This window comes from Bos indicus, chromosome 6 (genome assembly GCF_029378745.1).
Source record: "Bos indicus isolate NIAB-ARS_2022 breed Sahiwal x Tharparkar chromosome 6, NIAB-ARS_B.indTharparkar_mat_pri_1.0, whole genome shotgun sequence".
Lineage (NCBI taxonomy): Eukaryota > Metazoa > Chordata > Mammalia > Artiodactyla > Bovidae > Bos > Bos indicus.
The window spans coordinates 94050690-94070932 of NC_091765.1; the positions used below are offsets into that span (position 1 = coordinate 94050690).

The 20243-nt window shown below is 42.2% G+C and overlaps 1 long non-coding RNA gene and 1 other non-coding gene across 2 annotated transcripts in view; one reads left to right on the forward strand and one right to left on the reverse strand.

Moving 5' to 3' along the window:
- LOC139183656 (uncharacterized) overlaps positions 1 to 20243 on the reverse strand; it is a 93886-nt gene that overhangs the window by 56402 nt on the left and 17241 nt on the right. The gene's annotated exons all lie outside the window — the stretch shown is intronic.
- On the forward strand, positions 1196 to 1266 carry TRNAC-GCA (transfer RNA cysteine (anticodon GCA)). Its single transcript has one exon. It is a non-coding gene; the product is annotated as a tRNA-Cys (tRNA).

Sequence of the window (20243 nt, forward strand, 5' to 3'; positions counted from 1 at the left end):
AGGCAAGTGTGGTAAATTATATAAAATATTTGGCCTCTGGTCATTGTTTCATTTAATCTTCACAGTCATCCTATGAAGAATATGCTCTTTTCACATCAATGTTATCTACTATCGTTAAATGTTGAAAATAAACTTAGTCAGATACAGACTGAGAAAAAAAAATACCAAGTACTAGATTCATCTTAATTGCAAAAGTTAAGTGGCCATCATTAGCTGATCGTTTCATATAATTAAAGTAAGGTTGAGAATGTGGTATATTTCATATTGAAAAATAGACCTTGTCTTTTATTGATTCATGCCTAGTTTCAGTGAACATTTGTGGTTCATCATTGTATTCTTATTAGCATCTGGCCCAGTGTCTGGTACATATTAGGTGATTAATACATAATTGTTTAATAAATCGACCACTTATTACATTATTACCAGGCATTACTTATTCTGGAAATTGGCATTGAATCTCATCTTTGTTCCTAGAAATTGTGTTAAGCCTGTGGATAAAAACATGAAATTCTGGCCCAATAAGCTTTAGAAAATCTATGTCCATACAAATAAAGGGAAGGAAAAGTAGTGGAGACTAGTCTCAGATGAGGAGTGTCCCCACAACTCCAAAATAACCCCTCTATCTCTACTCTGAACTGCTTTCCAGAGCACACCCTACAGGGAGAATGAGGCCCTGTTGCCCACGGTAATAACCTGCTGGTAACACAGCTGTATTGACTCCCTTCCTGAGTCTGTGTCACGTCTGCTCTCACTTCCCAGTGCCTCCTGAAATCCCTGGATCCTTATCTCAGAGGCTCTTTCTGGGGGGACTTACTCTAAAATAGTCAGATGTTGCTAAGCCCGAGGCATAACTGTGTATATAACTTTGTAAGGTTACAAGGGTAGAGACGTGGAAGAAAGAATATGAAGGCTTTGGGCTAGAAATAATTTAGAAAGGTCAGTTCTCTTTGTCGGCATGCTAGGGAGTTACCAAGAGACCTAAAGGGAAATGGAAAGGTGGGGTCAGGGTGCAGCTAAAGTTAGAGAGCACAGGGCAGGACGTGAGCCTGTCTTCAGACAGCTGCCTTTTCCTCCAAACACACAGAGTAACTTGGAAACACAAGAAGAGGAGTGAGCAGAGGGCAAGGGATAGGAGCAAAATGAAGAGGAGGACGGGCTCCCATTTAATCATTATCTACCAAGTTAGTAGTGGGCTTCTCTGGTGGCTCAGTGGTAAAGAATCTGCCTGCAAAGCAGGAGACCCAGGTTCGATCCCTGGGTGGGGAAGATCCCCTGGAGTAGGAAATGACTACCCACTCCAGTATTCTTGCCTGGAGAATGCCATGGACAGACGAGCCTGGCGGGTTACAGTCCATGGGATCACCAAGAGTCTGACATGACTCAGCAACTAAAACACCACCACCACCAAGCTACCAATACTGCCTCCCAGCGCTTTATGTTTATTTCCACGGGGTCTTTGAATGTCAACTCTAGGGTTTGGGAGCACATGAGAATCAGTGATTCCAGCAAGCAAGGCAGGAAACAGTGAAGACAAACAGAATTACCTAATAAAGGAGGATGGACTGTGTGAAGCAGGAGAGGGGCTTACTGAGTGGGGTGGAGGGCATGACAGGCTGTGGCTACAAGCAGGAAAACAACACTCAGAAACAGACTGGTGAAAGCCCTGAGTGTGACTCCACGGACTGGTGGACCAGAGATAGAGGTCGTTAGCCCAGGAAATGTGCATGGGGTCAAGGGATCTGAAGGGTTAACTCAGATTTGAAGTCACTAAAGATGAGGGCAAGGGACAAGGCAGAGGGGGAGGGACTGGCATCAGCTCAAAGAGTCTCAGGAAGTGAGAACAGATCCTATGAGTCACAGCGCTGAGATGGTGCAGGCTTCACCTGAACAGGGGAGATTCCCTGAGGGTAGGGAGAGTGTGAGCAGGTACACCGCCAAGGGCAAAGAGCTGGCGCTCCATCCTGCCTGTGACTCAAGGCGGCGAGGCACAGTGAGGAGAACTATTGGCAGAATAGCAATTTTAGGCACAAGAAGAAAGGGACTTTCCTGGTAGTCCAATGGTCAAAACTCTGCCCTTCCAGTGCACGGGGCCCAAGTGCGATTCCTGTTCAGGGAACTAGATCCTTCATGCTGCAGCTAAGAGCTGGCACAGCCAAATAAATAAATAATAAATATTTTTTAATAGGAGAAGGAAAAAAAGTTTCAAAAACATGGATTTATATAAATGGAAATGTAATGGTTATTTTTACGTGTCAACTTGGCTAGGCCACAGCACCCAGATATTTGATCAAACATTATTCTATATGTTTCTATGAAAGTACTTTTTAGATGTGGTTTTTCAAGGTTTATTTTATTTTTGGTTGTTCTGGGTCTTTGTTGCTGCATGAGGGCTTTCTCTAGTTTCAGCAAGCGGAGGGTACTCTCTGTAGCCATCATGGTCTTCTCACTGTGGTGGCTTCTCTTGTGGAGCACAGGTTTAGGTGGGTGGGCTCAGTAGTTGTGGCCCATGAGCTTTGTAGCCCCGAGGCATGTGGAATCTTCCAGGACCAGGGATTGAACCCATGCCCCCTGCACTGGCAAGCGGATTCTTATCCACTGTACCATCAGGGAAGTCCTAGATGCGATTTGAATTTAAATCAGTACACTTTGAGTAAAGCTGATTGCCCTCCATAACATGGGTGCGTGCATGTGCGCTAAGTTGCTTCAGTTGTGTTCGGCTCTTTGCAGGCCCATGGACTGTAGCCCAACAGGCTCCTCTGTCCATGGGATTCTCCAGGCAAGAATATTGGAGAGGGTTGGCATTTCGTACTTTAGGAGATCTTCGCAACCCAGGGATCAAAACCTGTGTCTCTTAGGTCTCCTGCATTGGCAGGCAGATAACACAGGGGGGCCTCATCCAATCAGCTGAAGGCCCTCAGGGAAAAACACTTTCCTCCCCCAAAGAACGGGGAATTCTGCCAGCAGGCTGCCTTTAGGCTTGAACTGTAACTTCTGCTCTCTCCTGGATCTCCTGCTTCCTGACCCAGCCCTGCAGATTTGGACTTGCCTGCCACCACAACGGCATGAACCAGTTCCTTAAATTAATCTCTTTGTTGCCTCCCTAACCCCTCTCTTTCTTTCTCTCTCTGTCTCTCTCAGTAGATGATAGATGATAGATGATAGGGATGTAGTGAAAAAGAAACATAATCTGTTGCCTCTATTTGATATTACATTATAAACAAATAGCCTTCCCAAATGGCTCAGATGGTAAAGAATCTGCCTATAATGCAGGAGAATGGGTTTTGATCCCTGGGTTGGTAAGATGCCCTGGAGGAGGGCACGGCAACCTATTCCAGTACTCTTGCCTGGAGAATCCCCATGGATAGAGGTGCCTGTCAGGTTACAGTCTGTAAGGTCACAAGAGTTGGACACGACTGAGCCATTAAGCAGAGCAGAGAGCAGAAGGATGTAGAGATGTAGATATAAATATACAACTTTATATCTACACATCTACATCTAGATACACACACCCTATTGGTTCTGTTTTTCTGGAGAAATCTGACTAATACAAGGACCCCAGGACTTTCCCACAATAGAGTGGGGATTCCAAAGATTACAGCGAAAGCCAAAATGGTAATAGAGTGAGGGAGAGCAGAAAATGGGCGAGAGGGGTGAGACTGACCCAATGGGGAATTTGAGAATAAGGAACAAATTAGAGGGATTCATGGGGATAAAGGCATAAATCCCAGTCAATTGAATTTAAGTGCAGAAAAAGACCATTCTGGTTATTTTAATCGAGTTTGGATTTAACACAGGGAATTGGGTGCTTACAAAACTTTAGGAAAAGCTGGCTTTCTGGAAAAGATTCCTAGAACAACACAGCCAGTCGGCCTTCTGGGAGCTGCTTCCTGGCCACGAACAGGAAGATGGGCACTCGGAGCTGCCACAGGAAGACAGGAAAGATTGACCTCACAAATACATGGCTTTAGCTGAATTCCTGGGAACCTAACACCATGGAGGTGGTAGATACAATGCCCAGTGCCAGCAATACATTTAGGGGCCCATAAAACTTCTTACCAACAAATTTATTTTTTGCGTTTTTCATTATTTTATTCTATTGCATTACAGTTGCTTTACAATGTTGTGTTAGTTTCTGCTGTATCACAAAGTGAATCAACCATAAGCGTACGTATATCCCCTCCCTCTTAAACTTCCCTCCCACACCCCCATAAAACTTAACTTCTTTTAAAATTAGATTAAAAATGAAATTTTAGGCTAAATTAATGTTCAAGTATTTAATAATAACATTAACCTTTATCCCAATGCAGTCACAGAGTATAATTTTTTAATGAAGGGAGGGATTCATGACGGTAGGAGTGCCTAGGGCCGGTGAAAGTCACAAGGGGCCCCGGAAGCCATTGCCGCCGCCACCTTTGCAATTGCCTTGCGACTCCTGTGCAACTAGTGGATGGACCCTGTAACGTGCTGCAGAAAACAGCACAGTAAACAAAAAGACAGTGAGGAGAAAAGAAGAAAACCTCGCTTCCACCTTCTTAACTGAGGCAAACGCATCTCATCAATGGGAATGATTTGTGTCTGAACTCTTAGCTCCACAGGAATCTGGAACATACAGTTTTAGATTTCTAGTCTCCATGGTACCAGAAGACACACACAAAGGAAGTCAGATCAGACGCTGAGAGCTCGTCCTGCCACATTCAGCACACTTGCGTTAGGGAGCACAGGAGGACCTCAGGGCCTCCCGATAGAGGGAAAGGAAGGACAGAGGGCCCTGATGTTACGTAAGTTAGACTTTGCTGAAAATGAAAGAAATGCCCCTTTACTCTCCAAGGAACAGCACGTGTTTCTGACAGCGAGTCTCAGGTTCTGATCCCACCCTAGTCCAAACAGCTATTACAACTGGACTGAACCAGCCTACTCCCTCTCCCCAATTTTACTGGCAACGATCCATGCATACGGGGATGGGGACAATTCATCTTCAAGTCAACAGCAGCTTCCAGCTTCTCTCGGTATTTTTCCTCCCCGCTGATCTCATCTTTACCTTTCTTCCCTTTTCTCACTGTGTTCCAGTAACAAATGCTCCTAAAACACGACAAAACACGCTCACCTTAGGGGCTTTGCACTTGCTATTCTTTAGTAGGAAATAGCCAGACTTACCCTCTCACCTTCTTTAGGTACCTCTTCAAATGCCATCTTATCTGTGGCACTTTATGTCAGAGGGCGAACGGCAGACTCAAGCACATCCTGTCTTTCCCTCTGCCCTAGTTTCCTGCTAAGCACTTAGCATCTTCTAACACACGCCATTGTGTTTTTTTTGGAGTAAAATTGATTTACAGTATTGTGTTGGCTTCTGGTATATAGCACAGTGTTCAGATATATATACATATGAAGGACAGGGAACTATATTCAATAATTTTTTAATAAACCATAATAGAGAAGAATATGAAAAGGATGTATGTATGTATATATATAAAATAACTGTTGTTTATCTGTTTTGTATATAGCAATTTGTATCTGCTAATCTATATCTGGAATAGCCACTATGGAAAACAGTATGAAGTTTCCTTAATAAACTAAAAATAGAATTACCATATGATCCAGCAAACCTATTCCTAGGCATTAGAGAAAACTCTAATTCAAAAAGATACATGCATCCCAATGTTCATAGCAGCACTATTTATAATAATCAAGGTATGGAAGCCAAGACATGGAATCAACAGATGAATAGATAAAGAATATGTGATACAGGGATTTCCCTGGTGGTCCAGTGGCTAAGACTCCACACGCCCACTACAGGGGGCCTAGGTTCAATCCCTGGTCCGGGAACTGAATCCCACATATCCCAACAAAGATCAAGCATGCTGCAACCAAGATACAACACAGACAAATAAATAAATATATATATATATTAAAAAGAATATGTGATGCATATATACCATGGTGTATTACTTGGCCATAAAAAGAATGAGTTAATGCCATTTGCAGCAACATGGATGAACTGAGAGATTATCATACTAAGTGAAGTAAATCAGACAAAGAAAAATATCATATCACTTATGTGTGGAGTCTAAAAGATAATACAAATGGACTTATTTACAAAAGAGAAACAGACTTAGACACAGAAAACAAACTGACACACTCCATTTAATATATTTGATTAGGATGTATCGTCACCTCTAGAAAATAAATTCTATGAAGAACGAGACTGTTCACCCATATCCTCAGCACCTGTCGTAGTGCTTGGTGCTTCTGAAGTCCTCAAAAATATTTATGAGTAAGTGAGTGAATGAAGGAATGAAGAATATTCACCCTTAGAGTCTACTTTTCTCCCAGCTAATTCATTTGGCTAATGTGATCATCTTCAAAGTTCTCTGACGTATACAGTTTGTGTTTAGATTCATGCACAGAATTGAAACTGAGAAGAATAATGTCTCCTAATGCTCTGTTTCAGTCATCCAGATTTATAGCTCTATGTTTCCTCATGTTATGTGTGAGGAGAGATCCAAAGAGGAGTGACTGCAAAGGGGTGAAAGTGAAAGTCAGTCAGTCGTGTCCGACTCTTTTCATGGACTATACAGTCCATGAAATTCTCCAGGCCAGAATACCAAGTGGGTAGCCTTTCCCTTCTCCAGGGGATCTTCCCAACCCAGGAATCGAACCCAGGTCTCCTGCATTGCAGGTGGATTCTTTACCAACTGAGCCGCAAGGGAAACCCAGAACAAAGTTTAGGTCCTCCGATTCTGAGCTCAGAGTATTTTCTGCTCTAAACCATCATGACTTGTATTCTTTTAGCATCCTTATTTTCATGTACACTCTAGGAATAATTGAGGGGAAAGATAGCTAACATGGGCAAATGCAAATTCAAATATTATTGCTCAGTCGTGTCCAACTCTTTGGGACCTCATGGACTGTAGCCCACCAGACTCCTCTGTCCATGGAATTTCCCAGGCAAGAATACTGGAGTCAGTAGCCATTTCCTCCTACAGGAGATCCTCCCAACCCAGGGATCAAACCCGTGTTTCCTGTGTCTCCTGCACTGCAGGCAAATTCTTTACCTGCTGAGCCATCAGAAAAGATCCAACATGGGCAATTCTCCAGAAAAGAACTCTAATTTTACTCTTTCTCTTTCAAGAAAAGGTACGGAATACAACTGAGTGAGAGTATATTATCATAGGATATATTAGTTAAGGGGCTTCCCTTGTAGCTCAGTCGGTAAAGAATCTGCCTACAAAACAGGATACCCAAGTTCAATTCCTGGGTTGGGAAGATCCCCTGGAGAAGGAAATGGCAACCTACTCCAGTATTCCTGCCTGGAGAATCCCATGGACTGTAGCCTGCCAGGCTCCTCTGTCCATGGTGGGGTTGCAAGAGTTGGACACGACTTAGCGACTAAACCACCACCATATTACTTAAGATCTTTCTGGATGATAAAGACAAAATCCATCTCAAAGTGACTTAACCAAGAGAAGGTATTTATTGGATTTTGTACTAAAAACCCAGAGATAGTGTAGACTTCAGGCACAGTTGGATTCAGGCTTCAAAATGTATCATAAAGACATGGTTTTTCCTCATCTCTCAGCTCTGCCTCCCACTGATGAATTTCAGCCTCAGTCTCCACATGGGAACGAATGACTGCAGGAGTTCTGGCCTCATGACAGCTCCATGATAGTTCACACCAATTGAGAGGGAATGTCTGTTTCTGCTCCAAAGCCTTACCAAAGCAACTGTTGAATTTTGATAGCTGTTATGGGCCATGTGTCATCCCTTAATTAAATCTACAGTCTAGAGTAGGCTAGACTCTCATTGGCCAGAATATTTTGGGGTTTGGGATGGAAAAATCACCAGTACCACTGGAATTGAGAGTGTGGAAGAAGTAAGTCCCTAATTCAAAGTAAGTCCTTGATCAGGGAGTGATGTAAAGAATGCTAAAAATCCAAATAATTAAAAATGTCCACAAGACATGGAAGACCTAAAGTTTATTCATATTCAAATTTACTACATTAATACTATGTGACTTTTGACACATCCCACAACTGCAGGAGACAGCAGAGTGTATCGACTGTAAGATAGAGAGAATGAGCAACTTTGAGTTCATAGACAAGAGTATAGAACTGGGCTTCAGCATGGCTGAATAATAATCTTGAATCTTGTTTTGACCTCAGACTTTTCCATGTGATCCTGAGTAATTCACCTTACCTTTCTGGTTCTCCAGCTTTTTTTTTTTTTTTTTTTTTTTTAATCTGTTAAACAGATGAAAGAAACATCTACTTGCATTACCTAGCTCGCTGGTTACCATGTGCCTGAAATCAGATAAAATCATTATGCAAGGTGAGGCACATAATTTTATTAGTTTATCATGAGAGATTTTCCATGCAAATATCACATATTTTGTTTCAATAAAGGATGATGAGGCTAATCTACCCAGTGACTTTTAGTTCTAAGTGTTTATACAGTTAAATTTCTGACTGCAAAATTGAAGCAACTTTCTTTTGTTGGTTCCAACATCTGAGTCCAAAGTTTAACCAGGTATTCACTTACTGACCTCTCACTAAGAAAGAACATTTGAAGAGTTAGTCTAAGATCTGAGATGAAGGTAATCCATGGACAGATTTTTTAAATTCTCGTTCATTCATTCCTTTCACAGATAATTTTAAGTACCTATTACATGATAAATAATATAAACAAGGTCCTGAATCCATAGCACTTAGAATCAAGGCGGCATTAAGATTTTTTTTTTTTTAAGATTTTAAACTAATAATCATGCCAGTGAATGGGCTTTCTTGGTGGCTGACTAGTAAAGAATCTGTCCGCCAATACAGAAGTAGCAGTTTTGATCCCTGGTCTGGGAAGAGGAAATGACAACCTGCTCCAGTATTCTTGACTAGGAAATCCCATGGACAGAGGAGCCTGGTGGGTTTCACTTTCATCAAGAGGCTTTTTAGTTCCTCTTCACTTTCTGCCATAAGGGTGCTGTCATCTGCATATCTGAGGTTATTGATATTTCTCCCGGCAGTCTTGATTCCAGCTTGTGCTTCTTCCAGCCCAGCGTTTCTCATGATGTACTCTGCATAGAAGTTAAATAAGCAGGGTGACAATATACAGCCTTGACGTACTCCTTTTCCTATTTGGAACCAGTCTGTTGTTCCATGTCCAGTTCTAACTGTTGCTTCTTGACCTGCATATAGGCTTCTCAAGAGGCAGGTCAGGTGGTCTGGTATTTCCATCTCTTTCAGAATTTTCCACAGTTTATTGTGATCCACACAGTCAAAGGCTTTGGCATAGTCAATAAAGCAGAAATAGATGTTTTTCTGGAACTCTCTTGCTTTTTCGATGACCCAGCAGATGTTGGCAATTTGATCTCTGGTTCCTCTGCCTTTTCTAAAACCAGCTTGAACATCTGGAAGTTCACAGTTCACGTATTGCTGAATCCTGGCTTGGAGAATTTTGAGTATTACTTTACTAGCGTGTGAGATGAGTGCAATTGTGAGGTAGTTTGAGCCTTCTTTGGCATTGCCTTTCTTTGATCCTGGAATGAAAAGTGACCTTTTCCAGTCCTGTGGCCACTGCTGAGTTTTCCAAATTTGCTGGCATATTGAGTGCAGCACTTTCACAGCATCATCTTTCAGGATTTGAAATAGCTCAACTGCAATTCCGTTACCTCCACTAGCTTTGTTCATAGTGATGCTTCCTAAGGCCCACTTAACTTCACATTCCAGGATGTCTGGCTCTAGGTCAGTGATCACACCATCGTGATTATCTGGGTCGTGAAGATCTTTTTTGTACAGTTCTTCTGTGTATTCTTGCCACCTCTTCTTAATATCTTCTGCTTCTGTTAGGTCCCTACTATTTCTGTCCTTTTTCGAGCCCATCTTTGCATGAAATGTTCCCTTGATATCTCTAATTTTCTTGAAGAGATCTCTAGTCTTTCCCATTCTGTTGTTTTCCTCTATTTCTTTGCATTGATCACTGAGGAAGGCTTTCTTATCTCTCCTTGCTGTTGTTTGGAACTCTGCATTCAGATGCTTATATCTTTCCTTTTCTCCTTTGCTTTTCGCTTCTTTTCTTTTCACAGCTATTTGTAAGGCCTCCCCAGACAGCCATTTTGCTTTTTTGCATTTCTTTTCCATGGGGATGGTCTTGATCCTTGTCTCCTGTACAATGTCACGAACCTCATTCCATAGCTCATCAGGCACTCTATCTATCAAATCTAGGCCCTTAAATCTATTTCTCACTTCCACTGTATAATCAAAAGGGATTTGATTTAGGTCATACCTGAATGGTCTAGTGGTTTTCCCCACTTTCTTCAATTTAAGTCTTAGTGACTAAAAAACAACAGGCCAATGAATATATAACCAAAAACTGTCAAGAGCTATAGGACCATCTGATGAGAACTTGTAATTTGACTGACAGAAGCCTCTCTGGTGAAATGACATTTAATCTGAAACTCAAATGACAAGTATACTTAGTCATTAGAAAATTGTGGTGATGGTGGAGGTGGTGAGTAAGAATCAGGAGTGTTCTCAGAGAGGGAAAGGCTGTACAAATGAGCCATACTGAGTGTCTGCTGTTTTTGTCTACCCAGAATCCCTATCCCCCTTCTTTTTCTTTTCTTTTGGTAACCTAAACCTTCTCTCCTGTGAGGAACCCATTCTGCCACGGTTTAGGTAGATATCTGGCTGATACTGACCACAACGCTCCTTCTCCCACTTATGGGCACTTACATCAAGCTAGCCAGCCAAGGAGTCACCTGCAACCTTTCTTATAGAGTATCAGAATAAACAGAATCATGTGGCTATCGTTATTAAGTGAAGAATGTGTAATGTGTAAGAAAATGTGTAAGAGAGTTAGCCAATGGTTAGAGAGGGCATGTTCGCACAAGACCATCCTCACTTCTGACACCAAGCGCACATTTGGTAGTTCCCACAGCTACCTTCAGTTTTGAGAATTAGTTAGAAAAACAGAGTTCACTTAAAGCTGTGGAATTAAAGGTTATAGTTTATTGCAGGCAAAGGACAGATTAAAATCAGCCAAAGGCTGGGAGGGTACCTCACTGGCCGGGAGGGTACCAAACCTGGAGTATTGAGCTGTCCTCTCCCAGTGGAGTCAGGATTGCATTACTCTCTTGACACTATGTGTGACAATATGCAGAGAATGTTGCCAATCAGGAAATTCATTTGACCATCAGCAGACAGAACTTTCTGGAGAAGGCAATGGCACCCCACTCCAGTACTCTTGCCTGGAAAATCCCATGGATGGAGGAGCCTGGTAGGCTGCAGACAATGGGGTTGCGAAGAGTCGGACACAACAGAGCAACTTCACTTTCACTTTTCCCTTTCATGCATTGGAGAAGGAAATGGCAATCCACTCCAGTGTTCTTGCCTGGAGAATCCCAGGGACGGGGGAGCCTGGTGAGCTGCCGTGTATGGGGTCGCACAGAGTCGTACATGACTAAAGCGACTTAGCAGCAGTAGCAGCAGCAGACAGAACTTTCACAAGGGCTTCATCCCCTAAATATGATGTGGGTGGTCTCAGTCCCCAGCCCCTCCAGAGGTCAACTGATACCACTGACTCAAAGTCACCTTAAGATGCACATTGCTGATATGGATCAAAGCCCTTGCCTTAACTCACAGTGTTACTATCTGGCTGGTGTACAGCCCCCAGGCAAGTAGAGACACTTGTATCAAGCATGACATTCAAAGCGCCTAAAAATTACTTCCCAGAAGCCTAGGATAAAGGGATGAAGGCCAGACCTCTCTCTGGGTAAAATTAATTCTTCATTACATAAATCAGCGTCTTAGAGAGTGGATATCTTACATCTGTGAGGACAGATCATGTCAAATCAAGAAGAATCAAACCAAAGATAAGCAGAGTCATAAAATAAAACAACACAATAAGGTCATAATTTGAGTTTCTGGAATTAGCCACGTTTGAGTTCAGTTCAGGCGCTCAGTAGTGTCCAGCATTTTGTGATCCCATGGACTGCAGCATGCCAGGCTTCCCCGTCCATCACCAACTCCTGGAGCTTGCTCAAACATGTCTATTGAGTCAGTGATGCCATCCAACCATCTCATCCTCTGGCATCCTCTTATCCTCCTGCCTTCAATCTTTCCCAGCACCAGGGTCTTTTCCAATGAGTCAGTTCTTCACATCAGGTGGCCAAAGTATTGGACTTTCAACTTCAGCATCAGTCCTTCCAACGAACATTCAGGACTGATTTCCTTTAGGATGGACTGGTTGGATCTCCTTGCAGTCCAAGGAACTTTCAAGTGTCTTCTCCAACACCACAGTTCAAAAGCATCAATTCTCTGGCACTCAGCTTTTTTATAGTCCAACTCTCACATCCATACATGACTACTGGAAAGACCATAACTTTGACTAAATGGACCTTTGTCGGCAAATAATATCTCTGCTTTTTAATGTGCAGTCTAGGTTGGTCATAGTTTTTCTTCCAAGGAGCAAGCATCTTAGCTATATCTGAAGCCGCTTAGTACATGACTTACTGTGTTCCCTGTTTTTGCTTAAGTTTATTTGAGTTGATTTTTGTTCTTACAATTAGAGAGGTTGTCAGACAGGTTCAATCCTTGGATTGGGAAGATCCCCTGGAGTAGGAAATGGCAACCCGCTCCAGTAGTCTTGCCTGGGAAATTCCATGGACAGAGCAGCCTAGGGGCTTACAAGTCCACTGGGTTGCAAAGGGTTCAGTAGGACAGAATGACTAAACACACATGAGGTGGGAAAGAACTCATTCATTTCAACGGTTTAAAAGAAGAGCCATAATGTAATGAACAAAGGGGAGTGATTGCTAGAAGACACTAAAGACATAGGAAAGACGAGACCATATAAGAGTTTATATGCTGTATTTATTAAGAAAAATTTCAGGGAATTTATTCTAAGTAGAAATTTTCTAAAGAATTTTAAGAGGGAAGTGACATTTGATTTACAATTTTAATCATAAATCACAAATTTAATCATAAAATGGGCGGGGATGAGGGAGAATGCAGATGAAGAAGAATATCTACTTTTGAGAAAAATTAGGAGATAAAACTGGCAGGACGTGATGATTGATTGGCTATGGATAGTGAGAAAGAAGGATGTGTTCAAAGTGACCCTCAGACTCTTGGCATGAGCCACTATGATGAGTGGAATTAGCACTTACTGAGATGAGAGAATGAAGGGGTAGAAGTTAGAGATGAGTTTTAGATATTATACATTCAAAATGCCTGTCATTCACATAAGAGATTATTTCAAGGACCCAAGAGAAGAAAATATGTCATGAAGGAGAGGGTGACTGATAGTATTAAATCCTGGGAGCTACAATCAGGACCAACGAGTGTCTGCTGGATTTGGAAATATGGCATTTATAGAGTGCTTCAGCAAGAGCAGTTTTAATGGAGTGGTGGCAAAGAAGCCGTATGAGTTGGGCTGCAAGTGAATGGGAAGCAAGCAATTAAGACTGCATAAAGAACTTTCCTAATAAGCTTGTCTGTGGAAGGAAGTCAAGACAAAACTGGGCAAGAATGTGGAGTCAGAGGAAGTATATTTTTTGGTTTTGTTTTCTTTTAAGATAGAAGATGCTTGGTCATGTCTGAATTCAGATATAGATAGATTCTAGTAGAGAGAAAGATATAGAGGAAAGAAAAATAAAGTGCTAGTTAGAGTTACGATACCTGCTATAACGAAGTGACTCAGCAATATACAGTAGGTCAAACATAATAGAAATTTTTTCCTGTGGTATATACAATGGAATATTATTCAGCCATTAAAGGACCACAATTGGGTTATTTATGTAGCGACATGGATGGACCTAGAGACTATCATACAGAGAGAAATAAGTCAGAGAAAAACAGTACCATATATTAATACATAAGTATGGAATCCAGAAACATGGTATAGATGATCTCATTGGGAAAGCAGAAATACAGACACAGAAGTGGAGAACAAATGTATGGACACCAAGGGGGAGAAGGGAAGCGGTTATTATGAATGATGATATTATGGATGAATTGAGATTGACATGTATATGCTAATAGATAACTAAAGAGACCCTACTGTATGGCTCAGGGAACTCTACTCAGTGCTCTGTGGTGACCTTAATGGGAAAGAAATTCAGAAAAAGAGACGATATATGTAAACATGTAGCTGATTCCAAGAAATTAAAAGATGTTTGCTCCTTGGAAGAAAAGCTATGACCAACCTAGATAGCATATTAAAAAGCAGAGATATTATTTTGTCGACAAAGGTCCGTATAGTCAAAGTTATGGTTTTTCGAGTAGTCATGTATGGATGTGAGAGTTGGACTATAAAGAAAGCTGAGTGCCAGAGAATTGATGCTTTTGAACTGTGGTGTTGGAGAAGACTCTTGAGAGTCCCTTGGACTGCAAGGACATCCAACCAGTCCATCCTAAAGGAAATCAGTGCTGAATATTCATTGGAAGGACTGATGCTAAAGCAGAAACTCCAATACTTTGGCCACCTGACGTGAAGAACTGACTTATTGGAAAAGACTCTGATGTTGGGAAAGATTGAAGGCAGGAGAAAAAGAGGATGATGGAGAATGAGATGGTTGGGTGCCATAACTGTCTCAATGGACATGAGTTTGAGCAAGGTCTGGGAGTTGGTGATGGACAGGGAAGCCTGGCATGCTGCAGTCCATGGGGTCGCAAAGAGTCAGACACATGAGTGACTGAACTGAACTGATAGCTGATTCCTGGTGGCTCAGTGATAAAGAATCTGCCTGCTAACAAGAGATGCAGGTTCAATCCCTGGGTCAGGAACATCCCCTGGAAAAGGAAACGGTTCCTTATTCCAGGATTCTTGCATTGGAAATCTCATGGACAAAGGAGCCTGGTGGGCTACAGTCCTTGGGGTTGCAACAGAGTTAGACACAACTTAGAGGCTAAGCAATAATAATAGCTGACTCACTCTGCTGTATAGTAAAAACTAGCATGGGCTTCCCCTGTGCCTCAGCTAGTAAAGAATCCACCTGCAAAGCAGGAGACCTGGGTTGGGTCCCTAGGTTGGAAAGATCCCCTGGAGATGGGAAAGGCTACCCACTCCAGTATTCTGGCCTGGAGAATTCCATGGACTATACAGTGGTATTGGACTATACAAGGTTTACAACATGATTTGATGTATGTGTTAATATATATCTTGAAATGATTGCTACAAAAAACTTAGCTAACATGCATCACTTCACAAATGGCAACCCACTCCAGTATTCTTGCCTGGAAAAATCCCATGGACAGAGGAGCCTAGCCAGCTACAGTCCATAAGGTGGTAAAGACTCGGACACGACTGAGTGACTTTACTTTCACTTTCAGAAACTAGCACAACATTGTAAAGCAACTATACTCCAGTAAAAAATAATTTTTTAAAAAAAAGAAATTTTTTCTCATTTACATACCATTCTTAACACAGAAGTTCTTAATGGCAGGTGGGTCTCTCCAAACGATGATTCAAGACTGAGCCTCCATATATCTGTGGATCCTTTATCTTTAGTATATGAGTTTTAACTTTGCTGTGCCTCTCTGCACCAAGTGAGTGGAAGGGGAAAGAAGCATTTCTGCTTTTTATTTTTTTAATTGGAGGATAATTGCTTTACAGTATTGTGTTGGTTTCTGCCATCAGTTCAGTTCAGTTCAGTCGCTCAGTCGTGTCCGACTCTTTGTGACCCCATGAATCGCAGCACGCCAGGCCTCCCTGTCCATCACCAACTCCCAGAGTTCACTGAGGCTCACGTCCATCGAGTCAGTGATGCCATCCAGCCATCTCATCCTCTGTCGTCCCCTTCTCCTCCTGCCCCCAATCCCTCCCAGCATCAGAGTCTTTTCCAGTGAGTCAACTCTTTGCATGAGGTGGCCAAAGTACTGGAGTTTCAGCTTTAGCATCATTCTTTCCAAAGAAATCCCAGGGCTGATCTCCTTCAGAATGGACTGGTTGGATCTCCTTGCAGTCCAAGGGACTCTCAAGAGTCTTCTCCAACACCACAGTTCAAAAGCATCAATTCCAATCCCAAAGAAAGGCAATGCCAAAGAATGCTCAAACTACTGCACAATTGCACTCATCTCGCATGCTAGTAATGCTCAAAATTCTCCAAGCCAGGATTCAGCAATACGTGAACTGTGAACTTCCAGATGTTCAAGCTGGTTTTAGAAAAGGCAGAGGAACCAGAGATCAAATTGCCAACATCCGCTGGATCATGGAAAAAGCAAGAGAGCTCCAGAAAAACATCTACTTCTGCTTTATTGACTATGCCAAAGTCTTTGACTGTGTGGATCACAATAAACTGTGGAAAATTCTGAAAGAGATGAGAATACCAGAGCACCTGACCTGCCTCTTGAGAAATCTATATGCAGGTCAGGAAGCAACAGTTAGAACTGGACATGGAACAACAGACTGGTTCTAAATAGGAAAAGGAGTACGTCAAGGCTGTATATTGTCACCCTGCTTATTTAACTTCTATGCAGAGTACATCATGAGAAACGCTGGGCTGGAAGAAGCACAAGCTGGAATCAAGATTGCAGGGAGAAATATCGATAACCTCAGATGACAGCACCCTTATGGCAGAAAGTGAAGAGGAACTAAAAAGCCCCTTGATGAAAGTGAAAGAGGAGAGTGAAAAAGTTGGCTTAAAGCTCAACATTCAGAAAACAAAGATCATGGCATCTGGTCCCATCACTTCATGGCAAATAGATGGGGAAACAGTGGAAACAGTGTCAGACTTTATTTTTGGGGGCTCCAAAATCACAGCAGATGGTGACGGCAGTCATGATATTAAAAGACGCTTACTCCTTGGAAGGAAAGTTATGACCAACCTAGATAGCATATTGAAAAGCAGAGACATTACTTTGCCAACAAAGGTCCATCTAGTCAAGGCCATGGTTTTTCCAGTGGTCATGTATGGATGTGAGAGTTGGACTGTGAAGAAAGCTGAGCGCCGAAGGATTGATGCTTTTGAACTGTGGTTTCTACCATACAACAATGCAAATCAGCCATAATTATATATCTTCTCCCTCTTGAGCATTCCTGCTTTTTAAGCTACTTGGTCAAGAAGCAATGTATATCACTTATCATCACATTATATCGATAAGAACTGGTCACATTGCCTCACCTGAAGGTAAGGGAGGTTGGGGAATGTGGTCTGTATCTGGACAGCAACTTTCTAGCAACAACTGCACATATCACAAGACAGAAGCCTGAAGTCAGGAGGACAGTTACTTCTGTTGCATAAAATAACCAACTGAGGGACTTCCCTGGTGGGTTAGTGGTAAAGAATCCGCCTGCCAATGCAGGAGACTGGTTTGACGTCTGATCTGGGAAGGTCCCACATGCCACGGAGCGACTGAGCCCCTGCATCACAACTATTGAGTCCGTGCTCTAGAGCCCGGCAGCCGCAACTACTGAGTCTTAGTGCCCTAGAGCCCATGCTTAGCAACAAGAGAAGCCACTGCAGAGAGAAGCCTGCACGCCACAGCTGGAGAGTAGCCCCCACTCACCACAACTAGAGAAAAAGCCTGAATAGCAATAAAGACTCAGGATTAGTCATTCAGTCATGTCTGACTACCCCATGGACTGTGCTCCTCTGCCCATGGAATTCTCCAGGCAAGAATACTTGAGTGGGTAGCCATTCCCTTCTCCAGGGGAGTCTTCCCTAGCCAGGGATCGAATCTGGGTCTCCCGTATTTCTGGCAGATTTATTACCACTTGAGCAACCAGAGAAGCCACTCAGCTCAGCCAAAAAAATTTTTAAATAAGAAATTTTAAAGAAAAAGAAAATAACCAATTGAACATATTCCTTGAGAAAGCAGGATGGAATGGGTTCCAGAATACACATGAAGAATTTGATAGGCAGAGGGACAAACTCTGCGTTTTGTGGGGAAGGAAGAAGGAGAAAATGAGCATTTGTGTTTTTATCACAAAGCACTTACAGGGAGTATCAGTTGAAGGAAAAGAATAATGTAAGAGGAGTTGAAACCTGGCTGTGCCTAAATTTGAAGTCCCAGACTATCACCCAGAATTTGGCTAAAGAATCATTAATGCCTGGTCACCTACTTTAGCAAGAGTTTTTACTAATAGGATAGAATCAATAGACTCAATACAGCCAGGATCAGTCCTGCCTACAGAAAGTTAAGAGTAATTCTTAGGAGGCTACTCTGTACTATTCCTGTCCTTTGCCATGATAACCTCAAAGAAACACTCATAGAGAGTGAGTTTTGTCTTAAAATGAAATCATCTTAAAGCAGAGCCAACGGCTTTGCCCTCCCTTGAATATAATAGCTTAAAAAACAAACTGAAACCTTGCTAAAAGTAACCTGAGGGGACGAGGCCAAAGGATGAACAATATCTCACTCTCAACCTTGTCGAAGCCAAGGGAAAGCTGATCAGGAGCTGGGGCGGGCAAGTCAGTGTCGATACCACCACTGGAGAAGAAGCAAGCAGCACAAATTCAAAAAGCCTTGCTGTACTACACAAGCTGCACAATCTTGGCTCCCAGACAAGAAAGAGAACTTGTGACCAAAAGGGACACTCCAAAAAGAATTTCAATGAAGCACAACTTGAGTCAAAACAATAAGTTGCCCAGATTACTTGGATCGTGGACAGACAGCCTGGCATGTGGAGTGAATGTCATCAGCTGAGAACACAGCCTTGACTGGTAGCCATGGCGCCTGCTGCCCACGTGGTCCCCTCAGGCTGGCTTCCCGGTGAATGCTATTTGGTGAGTGCCAATCCACTCCCCTTCTGTTTGCTGTTTTTTCCTCCCTCCAAATGATTCCCACAGAAATCTTTCCCACCCTAGACACTGTGATAAATATGCTTTACTAAAATACCATCACAGTTTTATAAAAAACTTTCTTCAGCATGCAGAGCAACACTGATGATATGAATATAAAATGGTTCAACCCTTTGAAGGACTGTGTGGCAGTTTCTTATGATGATAAATGTACATATAACCCATAACCCAACAATTCCATTCCTAAGTAGGTACCATCACTTCATGACAAATGGAAGGGGATAAAGTGGAAGCAGTGACAGACTTTATTTTCTTGGGCTCCAGAATCACTTCAGATGGTGACTGTGGCCATGAAATTAAAAAATGCTTGCTCCTTAAAAGGAAAGCTTGACAAACCCAGACGGTGTATTAAAAAACAAAGACATCACTTTGCCAACAAAGGCCCATATAGTCAAAGCTATGGTTTTTCCAGTAGTCATGTATGGATCTGAGAATTGGACTATAAGGAAGGCTGAGTGTTGAAGAACTGATGTTTTTGAATTACGGTGCTAGAGAAGACTCTTGAGAGTCCTTTGGACAGCAAGGAGATCAAACCAGTCAATCCTAAAGAAAATCAACCCTGAACATTCACTGGAAGGACTGATGCTGAAGTTGAAACTCTAATACGTTGGCCATCTGATGTAAAGAGCCGACTCATTGGAAAAGACCCTGATTTGGGAAAGATTGAAAGCAAAAGGAGAGGAGGGCAGTGGATGAGATGGTTAGATAGCCCATCACTGACTCAATGGACATGAATTTGAGCAAACTCTTGAGAGAGAGGGAAGGACATGGCATGCTGGAGTCCATGGGATCACAAAGAGCAACTGAACACACAATGAAAACAGATGTTCACACGAAGACTTTCATCAAAATGTTCCTAGCAGCCTTCCATATAATAGACAAAAACTAGAAGTAACCTAAATGCCTACCAACAGGACAATGGCTTAACCATTGTGGTATATCTATATAACAGAATACTATTTGGCAAAAAAAAAAAAAAAAGATGACTGATCGATGCACTGACATGGATGAATCTCAAAAACATTGTTGACTGAAAAAGCCAGACACACATACAATATGATTCTAGGGTGACAAAAATGTTTTCTATCTCGTTTCGAGTAGTGGTTGCGTAGATATAAAGTTCTCAAAACTCATCTAACTAAACATCTAAAATCAGTGTTTTTTATTGAATATAATTAATGCCTCAATAAAAAGAAATAATCTGTCTCTATGAAGTGTTATTAACACGTCCTCTGCATATTCTCAGACTTCAGGTGCTTGAAAATAAACTGTCTATCTCATTTCATACCTTAGAATGGCTTATGAGGTAAGTCTCAGAAAAATTCGAAGGCAAGCACCAACAGAGATAAATGACGGATTGGTGCTAACTCAAGGGAGAATCTGGGCAAATTCTGGGACCCAGCCAAGTGGCTCTGTGGTTAAACTCTCCTGGCTGTTTTTGCCAACAACAGACCCC